This window comes from Aphelocoma coerulescens, chromosome 5 (assembly GCF_041296385.1).
Source record: "Aphelocoma coerulescens isolate FSJ_1873_10779 chromosome 5, UR_Acoe_1.0, whole genome shotgun sequence".
Taxonomy (NCBI): Eukaryota; Metazoa; Chordata; class Aves; order Passeriformes; family Corvidae; genus Aphelocoma; species Aphelocoma coerulescens.
Window position 1 is genome coordinate 63,014,546 of NC_091019.1, and position 15,281 is coordinate 63,029,826.

A 15,281-nucleotide genomic window follows, 5' to 3' on the forward strand; every position below is an offset into this window, starting at 1 on the left:
TGTAGCAGTGAGAGGGACTTGCAAAGCCCACCAGCAGCTCATCCACCATCGTGGATGCAGAGTAAGGCACCTGCTTTATTGTGGCCCAAGACACCAGTGCCAGAAGCCTCTGTTACAGCCCATGCTGCAGACCAAGACGAGGGGATGTGCTCGGCAGACATTCCTGTACTCTCCTTGCCTTGGAGGAAAACCGTGATTTCCCTCCGCCCCTTCCCTCTGCCCTCCCCCTGCCACAGTAAATGCCAGCAGAGCTCAGGGGAATATTTAATCTCAAACCTCAGTAATCAATCAGTTCACCCTCACGCATGAGAAAGAGTCACAGCGGTAAGCACCAAATCCCATTTCCATCCAGCAAGCCGACGGTTTAATTACGTACATAACATTTCCCTTTTAACATAAATCCTGAAGACATCCAGGCAGCCCCCAGGTGGGGGAAGGACACAGTGATGGGGAAGAACATGGGGAAGGGGTGGAAGAAAGGGAGGAGAAACCATTATGGCAATTATTTAAAATGACAACTTTATATGGCTGCTCCACTTTGTTGTTGGTACAGCCATGCTTTGACCTTGTGTTTGCTGTCCCAGAGGATGGGCAACAAGCCCAACATCCAGCCTTGTCACCAGAAGCTGCATCTGTTTCATTCCAACACACCAACAAATGTGGAAAAAAGGGCATGGAAAATGCAAGATGGGCACACCTGGAAAGGCCGTGATACAAATAACAGCAACAGAGCCTCTGCACTGGGGCTGCCAGACTTACTCCAAAGCCTGCTCACTTCAAAGGGAGCCTTCCTAGCTGGGTCTGAGCAGGTTTGGGATCACTCCCTGCCAACACCTGTTATTTCCAAGTGCAAGAATGGCTGGACCAGCAGGACCATCACACAGCTGCCAGTGCAACAGGTAGGCAGCTGTGAGCTACATCCCTCCTTCGCCCAACCAGACCCGTCCCGAGGGGCACAGCTCACAAACGGCCATGTTGAAATATATACATATTGTTTTTAAATATAAACACATGCACAGACTTTTCTAATATATAGGAACAAAAGAGGGGACACCCTGCTGAAACCCCATGTGCAGCTCCACTGCTCCCACAGCAACGAAGGAAATGAGAAGCAGAGACCAGGCACGCACCCGCTCGCCATGGCGTGTTCTGGCTCTGGGAACGTTTCTGGATTCTCCAGCTTGAGCTCTGACCACCAAGAGATACAAAATGGTTTCAGAGCCTCTCTGCAGGAGAAGTGGAGGGGTCCCTGGGGGCTCAGCCAGGCAGGTGGAACGGGATGGAGAGGTGGGCTCCAGGTGCTCGTGGGGTTGGCTGACCCAGTCCATGCCCCACCAGTTCAGAGGCCTTCAAAGCACCCGTTGTGCATAAGAAGAAGCCAGGAACAACCCCAAACCCCCAGTGCACAGCAGAAAGCAAGGTCCCCTCATCCATCCATGACCACAGTTGCAGCCTCACCAGACCACAGTGCTCAGACAAAGCAAGGGAAACAAGCTCAGGACTGGGGGGCTTGGGGTTACCTTGGACTTCTCTATGTGTAGCAGGGCTGTGTTTCTGAACCCTCTTTTTCCAGGCAGATCCAGTGGCAGGCTTTGTAAAAACGTGCATTGCTTCCAAAGGGCTCATAAAAGCAGCTTTTGGAAGGGGAGGTGGCACAAAGCAACAGGAGTTTTTCAATTCCTCTTGAGAGGAAGCATCACTCAGAAACCTGAAAGAAAAACCTACCTGTAACCCAGATTTCCACACTGTGGTTTCCTTCAAAGGCCAGTGCTCCCACCCCTCCCTTTTTTTTTGGCTTCTATTTCCCCAAGATCTGTAACATCAGGAAATGCTTGGCACAACGGACTAAGCCCTCAAACTCCACACAGAGGGAAATGATTGCTCTTACACCCTCCCTTGAACTCTTTAGCCCACAGCAGGAGGTACACAATTAACAGGGATCAGGCACCATCAGATGCTTGCAGGGTGTTCCCAGAGGATCCAGCTGTATCCTCATCCTCTCCCAAAGAGCATAACTTCACAGTGCAATTCAGGACAGCGATACTCCATGCAGTATCTAGAGCAAATTAAACCTCCCAGGCACAGCAGCAAGCATGGATTTTATTGATTCATGGAAAATGTCCTTATAAATTACTTCATTCAGATCAACGGGACAAGACAAAACGAGGACTCTCCTCGGCAGTGAGAGGTTGCACTGCTATCGTTCCAGTCCCACTTTCCAGAAGAAATCACTTTTTCAGAGCAGACATTTCTTACAGGGCTTTGAGGGGCTGGCAGAGGGCAACACAGAGGCCAGTGCAGATCTGTGTCACATCTCACCTGGTCCCCACCTCTCTGCCCCACAGCAGGCAGAGCCAACAGATGATTTTTAAAAGCAAATAGGAAAAAACACTGCTTGACACCAGTTTCACATGTGCAGAAACTCCATCCACACCTGCTTGCTGGCTTACATAGGGCTGCAGCCGCCAGGTGGGATGGGAGACAGAGGCTGCTGCCCCCAGCAGCATCCCAAACCCTGCCCCAGCCACCTCTCCAGGGTGTCCTCACTGTGGAACAGGGAGGTGGGACTCTCTCTCGTGAGATGTGGCACAGATCCACATGGATCTCTTCTGCATTGTCCTCCTCCCGCTTCTAGTGAAGCTACATGAGAAGTGTTTGCTCTGAAAGGGATTTCTCCTGGAGTATGGGGCTCCCAAACACTACAGCTTTTTAATCTTATCTGCTTCTCTTGCTACTGATGGCTTAATGTGCTTTCATTAAGCTCAAACTCCCTTCAGGGTTACCTGTGGTCTGCAGAGAGGATGCTGAGCCAAGGCTAAGGCCACTTTCTGCAAGTGTTTGTTCCAGTGGCTAAATGCAGCTCAAATATAAATAAATATCCAGATGTCCCTGTGCCTTGTTCAGGATAGCATGCACCTGGCTTTGGCTTCCAGGCATGGGCTGTTTGGTGGGTGGAAGAGCTGCTGGATGCCATTTTACAGCTTCTTGATGAAAAGGCAAGAGGAGCATTCCCATTCCCCAGCACACAACATTTCCCCAGCTTTTATGCACGTGCAGCACTTCCCTGCACACTCATCAGTCAAACCAGGGTCAGGCACTGCCCTTCCACCATGGGTTCAGCAGCAGCCCTGCTCCCAAACTGCCTCATTTCCTAATCACAGCTGAAAAGGCTATTCCACAGCTCCAAATCACTAGCTGTGCTCCCCCTCTTCAGATCACCTCCGAGCTCTGACAATCAGCACCAGCCCGAGGCCCACTTTAGAACACCTCCAGCCAAGACGCTGAGTCACATTGCTGGATGCCTCCGGGATGGTACCCACCGAGGGCTTCTAGGAATGCCTCCGCCTCCTGTGAACTCCCCCGCTGGAAACATTAAAACTACAATTATCTCAGCAGATTAATAATGAGTACAGCATCTCTGGCAGCAGTCTGAGGCAGGGACTCCCAGCAGCAACGAGTTCAAGTTACCAGGGCACACAGGCACACACAGCTGTGTTTGTGGTCCCCGCTGATCAGGTCACCTCCGCCCTGCCACGAAGCCTCACCCCTTCCCTGAAACACACCCCATTTCCCTCGGCACTGATCTGTACTTCGATAAACAAACGTGTCTCGTCACATCTATTCACTGAACCCACCACTGAGGAGCTGCCATTCCCACGTGCACTGGCTTTGCAGAATAAAATGCTAATGGCTTTCCCAGTCTTCGGTGTGATGTGGTCCCTTGCCTCCTCCCAGCCCCAGGGCACAGCTCCTGGCTCTCCAGAATCCTCCTGGCTTAGGGACCAAGCAAGGGCAGGGAAGTGAGATCTCACCTTTCGGAGCTGGAATCTGACCCCACAGTGGAGTGCTGCTCTGCTCCAGACACACCAGGAAAGGACAAACTGCCCTGCCCCTGGAGAGCAATTCTCTGCTTCCCTGAACTAACAAACTCAGGCACTGCCACAGAAGATGAGGAGCTGATCTTTCAAGTGTCATGCTTTTCCCCTATTTTATCTGAAATTTGGGGCAGGCACCAATTTCTTCTCTCTGGTGACCTGTGATAGAACCTGAGGGAACAGCATGAAGTTGTGTCAGGGGAGGTTTAGGCTGAGTATTAGGAAAACATTCTTCCCCCAGAGGGTGGTCAGGCACTGGAAAAGGCTCCCCAGGGCAGTGGTGACAGCAGCAGCCTGAGAGAGCTCAAGGTATATTTGGACAACACTCTCAGGCACAGGATGTGATTCTTGAGGTGTCCTGGGTAGGGCTGGAGTTGGACTCAATGATCGTTGAGGGTCTCTTCCAGCTCAAGACATTTTATGCTTCTATGATAATTTATCTCCCCTCTCCATCTGTAAGCCAAATCAGGGATAAAGCAGGTCAGTGGCTCATTATTTTAGGAACCATGATGAGACTTTTTTTTTAATTAAAGGGAAACTCATTCACTTGAACATTTCAATTGGCTTAATTATCCCAATCCAGGAGTTTGCTGGTGTGCTTTTTGCTTTGTTTGTTTTTAAATAACAGAAGTAATCATCTCGGGGAGGGAAAACGCCCATTTCTCACAGAAGTCATCCAGGCTTTTCTTGGCATCCTGGGACAGATGAGCAGGAGAGTGTGAAGGGCTGGCACACCACACCACCAGCACAGAGGTGGATAAGAGGGTTAAATCCATCTGCTCAGAGATAAGCTGGTTACACACAGAAGGCCAGCAAATGGGGGAATATAGATTTGCCAACCTCCAGCAAATACCTGCACGAGGCACTTGCATGGCTGACACTGGGTATTTAACTCAGAAGTTGCTAATATTAGAGACCCTGAAGCCACATTTCACTAAAGCTCTCCTTATGAACTGCTTTCTTGTCTCCTCTGAAGCCTGCAACAGTGAGGGCTGAAAAGATAAAATGGCTCTTGGCTTTGAGGCCAGCACGGCAGGGAAGATGCAGCAGCACATTTTACCTTTTCTGGTCTTGCAAGGACCCTTGTGAGGCCAAACACAGAAGAGTCTGAGATGCTGCCACACAAGACAAACCTCAGGAGAAAAAGCAACCAAAGGCCCACCCAGCAGCTCTGGCAGAGCACCCACTCAGACAGAACAGGGTGCAAACAGGTATCCCCCAACACACAGCTTCCTGATCTTAGTCCCAGGCACATAATTCCCACATGGTACCTTTGGACTAACACATTAAATTTCACCACTGGCATTTAATTTCCCTTTTGCCTTCCAAGACTAAAACTTCTTCCAACTGCTGCTCAAGCCGACCAACAGCTTTTTATTTTCCTTTGCATCCAGAAATACTGAACTGCTGCTTCTGGGAATTATGCAAAGATGGAGAGGGACCTTTTCTCTGCCCTGAAGCCACCAGCCATGCCCAGGTAGATGCAGTTCAACCACTAAATTTGAGAACCTGCCAGACAGAGCGTATGGCTATGCTGGGATTCCTCATGCTTCCAAAACCTGCAGCACACAAAAATCCAGAGCTGCAGACCTCCACACAGCTGCCCATCGAGCATCCCACACCTTGGCCCTGGTCCAGATACAGATATGCACGAGAGAGCCACGCAAGTCTCAGCCGTGGGATGTCCCAATCCCGCTCTTCTCCCAGCTCCATGCAGAGACAGCCAGCTGCATCCCACATTAGTGTGTTTTCCATAATCAAAAAGGGAGTTAGCCTCCATAACCACAACTCAAAGGGTATATTTAGCTCAACTGGAAGACAAAGGAGATCATGTCCACCGCAGATTAAATTAGCTGGGCTTGCTTACGCCAGGAGCGCCCGTCTGCCATCCACAGCAGCTCCCACGGATTTATTCCTAGCTCCACACTTTAGTGGTCCCCCACAGAGGAACAGACATGCTCCATAAAAGCTCCAAAATGCAAAGAGGTGGAAGAGTGGGTCCAACAGGTTCCCAAAGCCTTGGGCAGGACACAGTCTCTTGCAAGGGTCTGTGTCACCTGTCTAGACCCTGGAGCCATGGTACAGGATGAGGTGCAGGAACTCATATGGGGCTGCACCTCCTTCAGCCCACAGTGAGGAAGAGGATGACAGGGGACAATGGGGGACCCTCTGAAATCACCCTGAAGCCCAGCTCCAAGTGTGTCCCCTGCACCCCAGCACAGTACAGGAGGAGAGCGAGGACATTTCCCTCATGGTCTTCAGGACCTTTCCTTCAGATCTTCCCCCCAGGAAGAGGCTCATTTCTCCTGCCTAATTTCCACAGGTATAACTTCATCCCCCACCTCCTTTGCTGCAGTCTCACACAACTCAAAGACGCAGCCAAAGACGTGGTTATTTTTACATTTTCCTCCCAGGAGATGGGATCTGCACGGGGCACAGCTGCCATGCCACATCAGATCACTGCACCGAACCGCCTCAGCCCCACGACAGCAGGATGAAGGCCAGGGGACACCCTGCCACCAGGTATTTTTCTGTCTCACTGGCATCAAAACTCCCCAGCTTTTCAGTAAAGAGCATCCCAAAAAAACAAAACAGCACCAGCCCTGAAGCTTGTTCCAGCCCCTCTCTTCACTACTCCCACCCAAGCACCAAAACCATCTTCCAGTCAACCAGCTTTAGATTTTTCTGAGGCTTTTGCAGTTACCATGGACCCCTGGAAGGCACTTGCCTCATCTGGATCCAGGTCTTCATGGATTCAGGATTCCCAAGTTGACCCAAATTTCCCCAGCACAGGAAGTGACTGGGTTTCACCATGCCATGATGTCGAGGTCCACAAGAACCTTGACCTCCTTGATATGGCACATGGGCTTCAGCACAACATGGAATGTCCTTAGACCCACATCTCTTATTGGGCACTTTTACACAGGGAGAAGAAAAAAAGCAGCACTTCCACGAATAACCCAAAAGCTTTTGGAATTTAAGGAGTGGAGAGATGGAGAACAAAATGCAGGGAAAAGCTGGTTTGTGCACCCCTAGGAGAGGACCAAGTGGGGCACAAGGGTGGTCTGCTGCATATTACAGCACATCTGCAGCACCCTGCAAGTTCACCCAGTGTTTTCCTTTCTCCCTTGCCCTGAGACCAGTCTCGCCCTCGTTTGTCCATAACAGCAAGGCCAGGCATGCAGGGAAGAAAGTATCACCTGTGCACAGCTTATCTGTAACTACTTTACAAATACAAGTGATCAAAATGAATGTTCGCACCCTAAAAGAAATCCTAGTGCCCTTCCCCCTCCTACACCTCCCAAAGCAGAGCACAAATCCAGCTGCTCTGCAACCTTATCTTCATGCAGAAACAGTCTGGGACAGAGATAGAAGGGTTCCCCGGAGGCACAGCTTATTAAAGGCATCTTTCCTTAGTCAGTTCTCTTCACAAACACCACACTGAAGCGCCGTTCCCGGACTGGTTTTCATCACAGCAGCAGCAAACACCCCCCAGTCTGGCGACGTCGTGTGTCCCCCTGGAAAGCCACAGGGCTTTTCCAGGCTAAAAAGCAACCTAAGACCAGACAGATACACCCAGGCCAAGGGCACTTTGGGGGACCCGCAGCTGAGAGTCACAAGGAGCTCCCAGGGATGTCACAGTAATGAAGTCCACGGGATGTCCCCTCTTTATCCAGCAGCTTTCCCTGCGACGCCACGCCTGCTACCGCAGGGGACTGCACACTTGCAGTCAAAAACTCCTAATCCCAGGTTTCAAGAACCGGAGCTACAAAACAACCACACAAAGAGGCAGCAGCTCACACGCATCCCGGGAACCTCCCCGCAGCCAACGCCTCTCTGTTTATCCAACACGCGATCTTCACTCGTTCAGCTATTTTCATCCCACCCTGCTATTAATGGATGCAGGAGGCAGTTGGGTGAGGCGTTCGACAAAAATCTCATTTAGAGATCAAGACAAGCTTAATTGGTTTCTAGCCAGACCTGCACAAAGATGGGTTACTCCACAAATACAGTTGCTAATCTGCCCATTATACTCCCTAAGCTCCCACCCACAAAGAAAAGGAAAATAAAGCAAAGATGCACAAAGGAATGCAGGATTTTGAGCGTGTTACTTCCAGCGAGGAACACATCTCGAGTGGTGAATTCTGCAAGAACAAGGGCTTGGCTTTTCTTTGAAGGAAAAGGATAACCAAGCAGTAAACAAAATAACAAAAAGACCTAACATAGATTAAATCTGCATTTTCCACAGGCAATCCCCAGCCATTTTGGGCTGAAGAGCATTTCCAGCAGCTATTGTTTCTGTGGGCAGGCAGAAGCAGGGGAAAAGCTTACAAGGCCAAGGAGATGTCATGTCACAAGTGACAGAGTAGAAAGGATGGGGAACCTCGTGATTAAAAAGCACAGGACTGAAACCCTGGAGAGCTGAATTCACTTCCGAACTTGGCTGTAAAAAAAAAAAAAAAAAAAAAATTAAATTCCGAATTTCCTGTGTGATCACATCCTAGATGATTTATTCAAAACCTGGTGTTGAAAAGCCAAGGGAGGGGGAAGGAAGCAGGAGGAGGAAGGGGAAGACACGGTCTTGTGAGCTTTCAATAAGCTTGGGGTTAGACCCGCACTGGCAAGCTGTGAACATGTATCTGTGCTGGGCACTGCAGGACATGGAACTGGTGCTGGGACAGCACCAAGCATCCCATAAGCTCTCAGCTAAGTGACTGCTCTGCCCTGCTGCTCTGCCCAGGTGTGTGCCATGGGCTCACAGCACCACAGCCCCAACAGCAGCTTCTGTAACGCAGGACTCCCAAGAGAAACACAGCCACGTGCAAAATGGAAAGGTTAGGGATGGTTTCCCCTCCTGGAGCTACATGAGAATTTAGAAACAAGAGCATAAAGCTGTCCCCTGAATGCAGCCTGTTATCAATCAGACCCAGCCCAGTTCCAGCGCTGCACAGCGGCTGCAGCAGCGGCACAGGTAGAGGCAGGCAGTGAAAGGGTCCTTTGGTCACAACCTTCTCCCCTTGTGCAGCAGCCCGGGACTCCCAGCTCCCGCGGAGAAGGCCTGTTTATTTTCCTGAAAGCCAGCCAGTTCTGCTAGGCGGGAAGTGCTGCACCCCAGGGAGAGCTGAGCTGCAGATCCTCCAGCAGGACAGAGCCAAAAACAAGGCCAGCGCCAGAAAGGATGGCGGTCCTGTGCTTGGGACCTTTACAGCAACATCCCCTGAGCTCCAGAGCACCTTTGCAGGGCCTTTTGCAGCAGGTGAGTTTGGAATGGCCCAGAGAGACAGAGAGGTGTCTTTCCAAGACCTTCAGGCACAACTGGTGCTTACAGATCCAAGGCTTGGTGCAAACAGCAGCCCGGTCTCTGGCCTTGGACAAGAACATGAAGATACGGGGCTGGTGCCGTCCCAAAATGGTGCTGTGGGAAACCCAGGGTGAAGAGATTCAAACTTTTCCTTTCAGCAGCGAGACAAGCTGTAATTAACAGCACTGAGTCCATCCCAGGGGCTGGATAAGGACATTCCCGTGACATATCTGACAAGGTGACTGTTGGATGTGTTTTCTTTGGCTTTTTTCCCTCCCCGAAAAATGAGCACCCATTTTTCACAGGTCTTTTTGCTCCCAACTCCATGTTGCCTGGAGTCAGTTTCCCAGAGTAAGGGCATACAATTCAGAACACACTGTAACAGCCCATTACCACAGCTGGAGCTTGGGTCTTGCCATCCCCAGGGATGGATCCCTCCTTAATTGTCCAACACCCCATGGCATTACTGGGGATGCCAGACCCCAAAGACACAGTCTCGCCCTGACTTTCACCAAAACAAAAAACATACTCCAAACCACAAGGCAAAGGTAAAAGAAAAACACGAACATGAGGCAACGGAGCTTACAGCTGTGAGACACATCATCACCACTGTCTCACATCTCTCATCTAGTTCAGTCTCATCCCCAGAGCAAACCAACAAAGCTTCCTGTGATGCAACTAAAAGCAATCCTTTGGAAATCAATTCAGAGAATTTTGAGGCTAAAGTCCCTCTATACTCTCTTGTTCTCAGGATGAAAGCTGTCACGCTATAGAATGGCTTGAAAAGCCTGGATGTAAAGGTAAGTCCTGGTGTGCCAGCTAAGGAAACGGCACAATTTCGTGACTAGGTAACCCAAATCACAGCCTGTCACACATCACTGCACTTTGAACACAACTATGACCACCACTGCATCAATTAAGAACTGACAAATTTCTCTGAACCCGGTAAGTGGAAGAGCAGCACGTAACACAGAAGTAAATGGGGAAAAAACGATGAGCTCAATTCCAGCCCCAGCCCCAAAAGCAGACCCACTATAGGGATTACAATATTTAGCATGCTCCAAAAATTTTCCTCAACATCTTTTTGCTCCCTGTGATGGGCAGGGATTTCTCACGGCTCCGGAGCCACCAGCTATTTCACATGCAATTTTCCAGCAACACTCTCCATGGAAAAACACATGGAGCTCATAAATGGATCTGAGTGGTCCCCAGAAAGCTTCCAGTGTCTTTGCAGGTGTCTCCAAAACGCTGGGACAAGATGGCACACTGAGGTCTGAAAAGCAATCTCCCAGACCCAGAGAGGTTTGGTAAGCAAATGGTTTGCAAAAAGTTTCTGTCAGAACACCCATTTGAAGTGCTGGCATTGTAAACAAGGTTGCTCCAGAGGCACCTGGGATTAGCACTGTTCAAACAGTCCTTGGCATGACTTACAGGAGCGCCCAGGAACAGATTTGCAAGTTCAGCTTTTCTCCTGCCTGATGCTTGCCCGGCACCACGGAACAACACCCGAGCTCCAACAGCCTTAACCCTGCTGTCTCCTACACGGAGGCTGAGACACAGGGATGGGCATGGCAGGAGCCCTGCGCTCGACTGTAGGACTTGATGGAAAAAGAAAACCCAAGGAGGCATCACTGTGGGGCTGCTTTTTTCCTGTGCTGCTGGATGGGACCCAGCACCAGGGTGTCCATGAGCAAGCTGGGTGAGTGTCCCTCTGCAGAGGCACAGCAGCTGAAAGTGATGCATGGGATATGCAAGGAGAAAGGTGCCAGGCCATACAGGGCAGCTGAGAAACACCAGGCACCCAAAAGGCTTACCCTGATATCAAGGCACAGAGCAGCCTCTCTTCCCAGCACTGGGCACACAAGCCAAGACACTCCTCATGCCTCGGGGGCAGAGGGAAGGAAACCTCAGTCAATGAAGCGTCCTTTGCATGAGATTCCTGTGGAAGCGAGGCACGGCAAGGGTATCCACCTTCCCTGACACATCTCCCCCATCCTCAACTCTGGCAAGATGCTGCTGTGGTTTCCAGGAACAGCAGCATGAAACAACAGGAACATGAAGGATGACTGGAGTCACGGGAGGGAAAGCTTTACACAAACAGATTTACAGTCACTTCCATCCACACAAGCATCCTTGAAGGAAACAGCTGCACCAGACCGTGGCGGACGCAGACTCCCCAGGATGGGACATGAGTTCACAGCTCCTCTAAGCACCATTCATTAAGTTGATGCTGAGGCCAAGCGAAGAACAAGCACTCAGAAAAAAAAAAAAAAAACAGAACACCACAGCTCATGGCTAGGTAAAAGTCAGATGGATGTGCAGCTCCAGAGAGCCGCCCCAGAAAGGTCTGGACAAAAGAAACACTCAGGAGCAGCAGCAGGGCAGACCTACCATGGACTGAACTCTATGTCACACAACCATCTGAGCAAGAAAACGTCCCCCTGCACTGCCTCTGTGGCCATGCCACAGCAAACAATTCATCTTGCTTGTCTGGGGTGGGGAAAATGGTCTCTGGACTGTTTCTCAGTCCTCCTCCTCCTCCCTGCTGGAGCTGAGAGGAAAGCCTGCCAACAGAGTTTGCCTGTAACAGGCAGCAAGCTGCTAGAAAATCACCTGAGCAACATAAAACATCTTTCCACACCCCCCTGTAACGCACTGCACCCTCCTTCTCGCACCTCAGACCCGAGTGGCTGCAGATCCCAGCCCTGAGCGATGCCCCTCTGAATCCCCCACTTCCACACTCCACTTTTCTTTGATTTTAATGACAAGTACTGTCCTCTCCTCCCAGCCCAAGTGGTGCAAAGCTGGCTCCCAGGTGCAGGACACAGTCACAGCTCCCCTCCCCTGCAGCCTCAACGTCCGGGCAGTTGTGTTCCTGTCCAAAAACAATGTGAGGACTTTCCTGATCAGTGACAGGCTACCCTCAAATGCTCAACCCTACAACCTCTGAGAATGCCCTGCTCGCTAGAAGGGGAGGCAAGCTGATCCTCGCTCTTGCAAAGCATCGAAGGAACCAACACCCTGCAGAGCCTTCCCCAAAAGCTGCCAAGCTCCGTAGCTCAGTTTTGCATATTGGTACAGAGCCCAGCTGCTGGTGTTTCACACACCACCCCCCAGAGTCTGCCTCTGAATGGCACGATTTTGAATTGCTTCCTCCTGCCATACTGCCCCAAGGCAGGATCTGCCAGCAGCCCAGCCCACTGCACGGGAAACAGGATGAATGCCCCATGTGAAAGGCAAGCAGCAGGGAGCAAGGAACACCAGGAGATCCCACTGCGCTTTCCTCTGCTCTCCTAGGGCTGGGCACAGGTCAGGTGGATTAATTGGGTCCTTCCCCTCTCTTTATCTCACTGATCTCTGGCTGTTGCCAAGTTGTTTTGAGCTTTGGCATGGCTGCTTTCCACCCAGGGCCTGCGCAAGAAAGGGGATGAGGAGCCTCAGTGCAGAATTCCTGGCAACAGTCCAAACCCAGAGGTCGGTAATTGGGTCACTGGGTTCAGCTTCTGAAAACCGTCCCTTCAGGAGGTGTGGTAAAAGCAGGCACAGTCGCCTTCACCACCGCAGACAGAGCCGGACACTCCTGCGGCTCCTCCACCACACCCTCCACACCTTATTTCATCACCCTCTCATAAAAGCACTCGGTGGCACAGGGACAGAGCAGCCTGGACAGGGAGAGCCCTGGCTTCCACGCAAGCTGCGTGCACGGGGGAGACATGATTCAGGTAAGCAGCACATAGCTGAAAGCACATTGCTATGCAGTGCTCAGCCCCAGGAATGCAGAAGGGAAACATGAAGCCACTTGTCTGGCACGGCAAATAACCCTTCAATCATCCGCCAGGCCCTGCCGGGGAGCTCTCGGCACTCTGCGTTGGGAAAGACGAGGATGTCTCCAGCTAGCAACACATCAGCTCGTACCAACCGCACGACAACGCTTCCTCCGTGTCCGTAAGTGAGCTCCAAATACAAAAAATAAAAATCCAAGCAGCAGCGAAGGAAGTGGCAGGTACTCCAGGAAGAGGTGAGGTTTGAAGAGCAACAAGCATTAGCACCAACCAGCACTGGCACGATGAGCAGCTGGTGGGTAAGAACACGCCTCTCCACACACCGCCCTGCCAGTGGGTCAAGGCAATGTTTTGAACAAAGTCTCTCAAGGCAACTCAGTCATGAGGAGTAGAACATCGAGAAACCTACTGAGTCACGGTCACACCGACTCACCAGTGAGTGTCTCTAGGCTGGGCCACCCCATCCAGTTTGGCTGACTCAGGAAGGCACCATGAGCAACCTCCTCGCCCAGGTGCTCCAGGCAGCACAAACCTCCTTCATTTAACACATGTACAACAAACTCCCCCCAAAAAGCTGGGGGTGAACGCAGGAGGGAGCACGAACAGGACGGGGTAATCAGAGACTCACGTGAGGGCACAGAGGTTGCTCCAGACCTGGGCACAGCATAGGACAGATGCCCTTGGGAATGACCCCACCTGACCCCACCATGAGGAAAACACAGGCCAGATGTTCAGACAACTTCAGGCATTAATTTGGTTAATTTGCTATAATTCAGGTGGCTGGTGTTCAGGCCACACCAATCATGAAACAAAGCGCTGTCAGCTCAGATCCTGAAACTCTTCACTCAACTAACCACGTCCTCATGGTCTGCCAGGCCGCTTCTCTCATTTCCATCTCCTTTGGTTTTCTTCTCAGTGGCCACAAAGATCTGAAAGCTTTATGACTCACTGAGCCGAGATTTTCTGTGCTACCCCAGAACTTCTGGTTCCTCAGTGTATTCCAGAATGCTATGGCATGCCACAAGGACAGAAGATACAGAGTGCAAGTGGTCTCCTGAGAGGGCAGGAGGGTAAGTTGGCACCAGCACAGCTTTTCTCCCAGTTGAGGAAGAAAGGAAAGAAGAATCAAAGGCAAAGAGCAAATCACAACATGTATCTGGCAAGGAGCTGTGGAGCCTCTAATTTTTGCATTAAATAGAAAGTTGGAAATCATAGAATCACAGAATGGTTTGGGTTGGAACGGACTTTAAAGCCCATCTAGTTCCAACCCCTTCCTCTAGTTTAGGCTGCATAAAGAATATGTCATGAAAGGTGAGGGAACTAATGCAATACTCAGAAGAGCTTCTGCTGGAATATTTAACAACTTTCCAACCCTTAACTAGTTGTTTTTCTCATCCCCTAGCATGGTAAACACATAGAGCGAGTAAATCTATGTGACTTAGCATCTAAATTAACCAACACACAAGTCAGGATCAGGCATTCAGTATTTCTGCCCCAATTTACAGCCCTTTGCTCAGATCAGCTCCTTTTTTTTCCAGGATGGTACTTGACATCTGTTGTGTTGCATGAGTGAAAAGTACATATATGATTATCTTAAAAGAAAGAGGGGGAAAAAAATCAATATGGACATGATTTGAATTTTATGGCATTCAGCTGCCACAACTTGCAACTAAACAGCTGTCCCAGCAGGTCCATGCAAGCTTAACAGCACAGCAGTAAAACACACGGCTTTTCTTCCCCTTTTAAAAGGGTTTTACTTATATAAAAAAAGTATATTTTTATAAGAAAATAAATTGCAGGTTGAAGAATCGTAGTTAGGTCACACTCAATTCCAGCAGAACAAGCACATCCTGCTTCACATGGCCTCACCAGTCACTCCACGGCAGTGGCAGCTTTCTGAAGCCAAGTTAAGATATTTAATTACCAGCATCAAGTCAGAAACCAAAGCGTCCAACAAAATCCTCATTTGTGAGCGAAGCCTGCAGAAATGTCGTTGAGCAGGCTTTGGCAATCTCCAGAGCTGACAGCTGGATGCCCTGGCTTATCGACTGCTAGAGCACAGGCGGAAAAAAGCTCTGAATAGTTGCAGTGCCGAGCAAGCCTTCAAGGCAGCCCCACCAGCCTCTTAGAAAGACTCACAGAAATAGGCAAGCTTGATTTATTAATACTTCAGAGATAAAAGTGGCCATGTAGGAGCAGCTCAGTGGGTGTCTGTGGAGGAGGAGGATGGGCAGAAGACCACCCGCTCTGGGTGGTGCATCTGTCAGGATCCCCATGCAAACAGTTCAGGTTATAAATGCACCAGGTATGTTTTCAACCTGG

General features: G+C 50.4%; 1 protein-coding gene across 2 annotated transcripts in view; it reads right to left on the reverse strand.

The window, feature by feature from the left end:
* The window catches only part of DAAM1 (dishevelled associated activator of morphogenesis 1), a 90,604-nt gene that overhangs the window by 72,670 nt on the left and 2,653 nt on the right, over positions 1-15,281 (reverse strand). The window contains exon 1 of one of the 2 annotated variants that reach the window (XM_069018527.1): positions 1,521-1,620. The exons of the other annotated variant lie outside the window; for it this stretch is intronic. The gene's annotated coding sequence lies outside the window, so the exon portion shown is untranslated. Of the gene's footprint in view, positions 1-1,520; positions 1,621-15,281 lie in introns of those variants that run through there. 2 annotated transcript variants of the gene reach the window in all.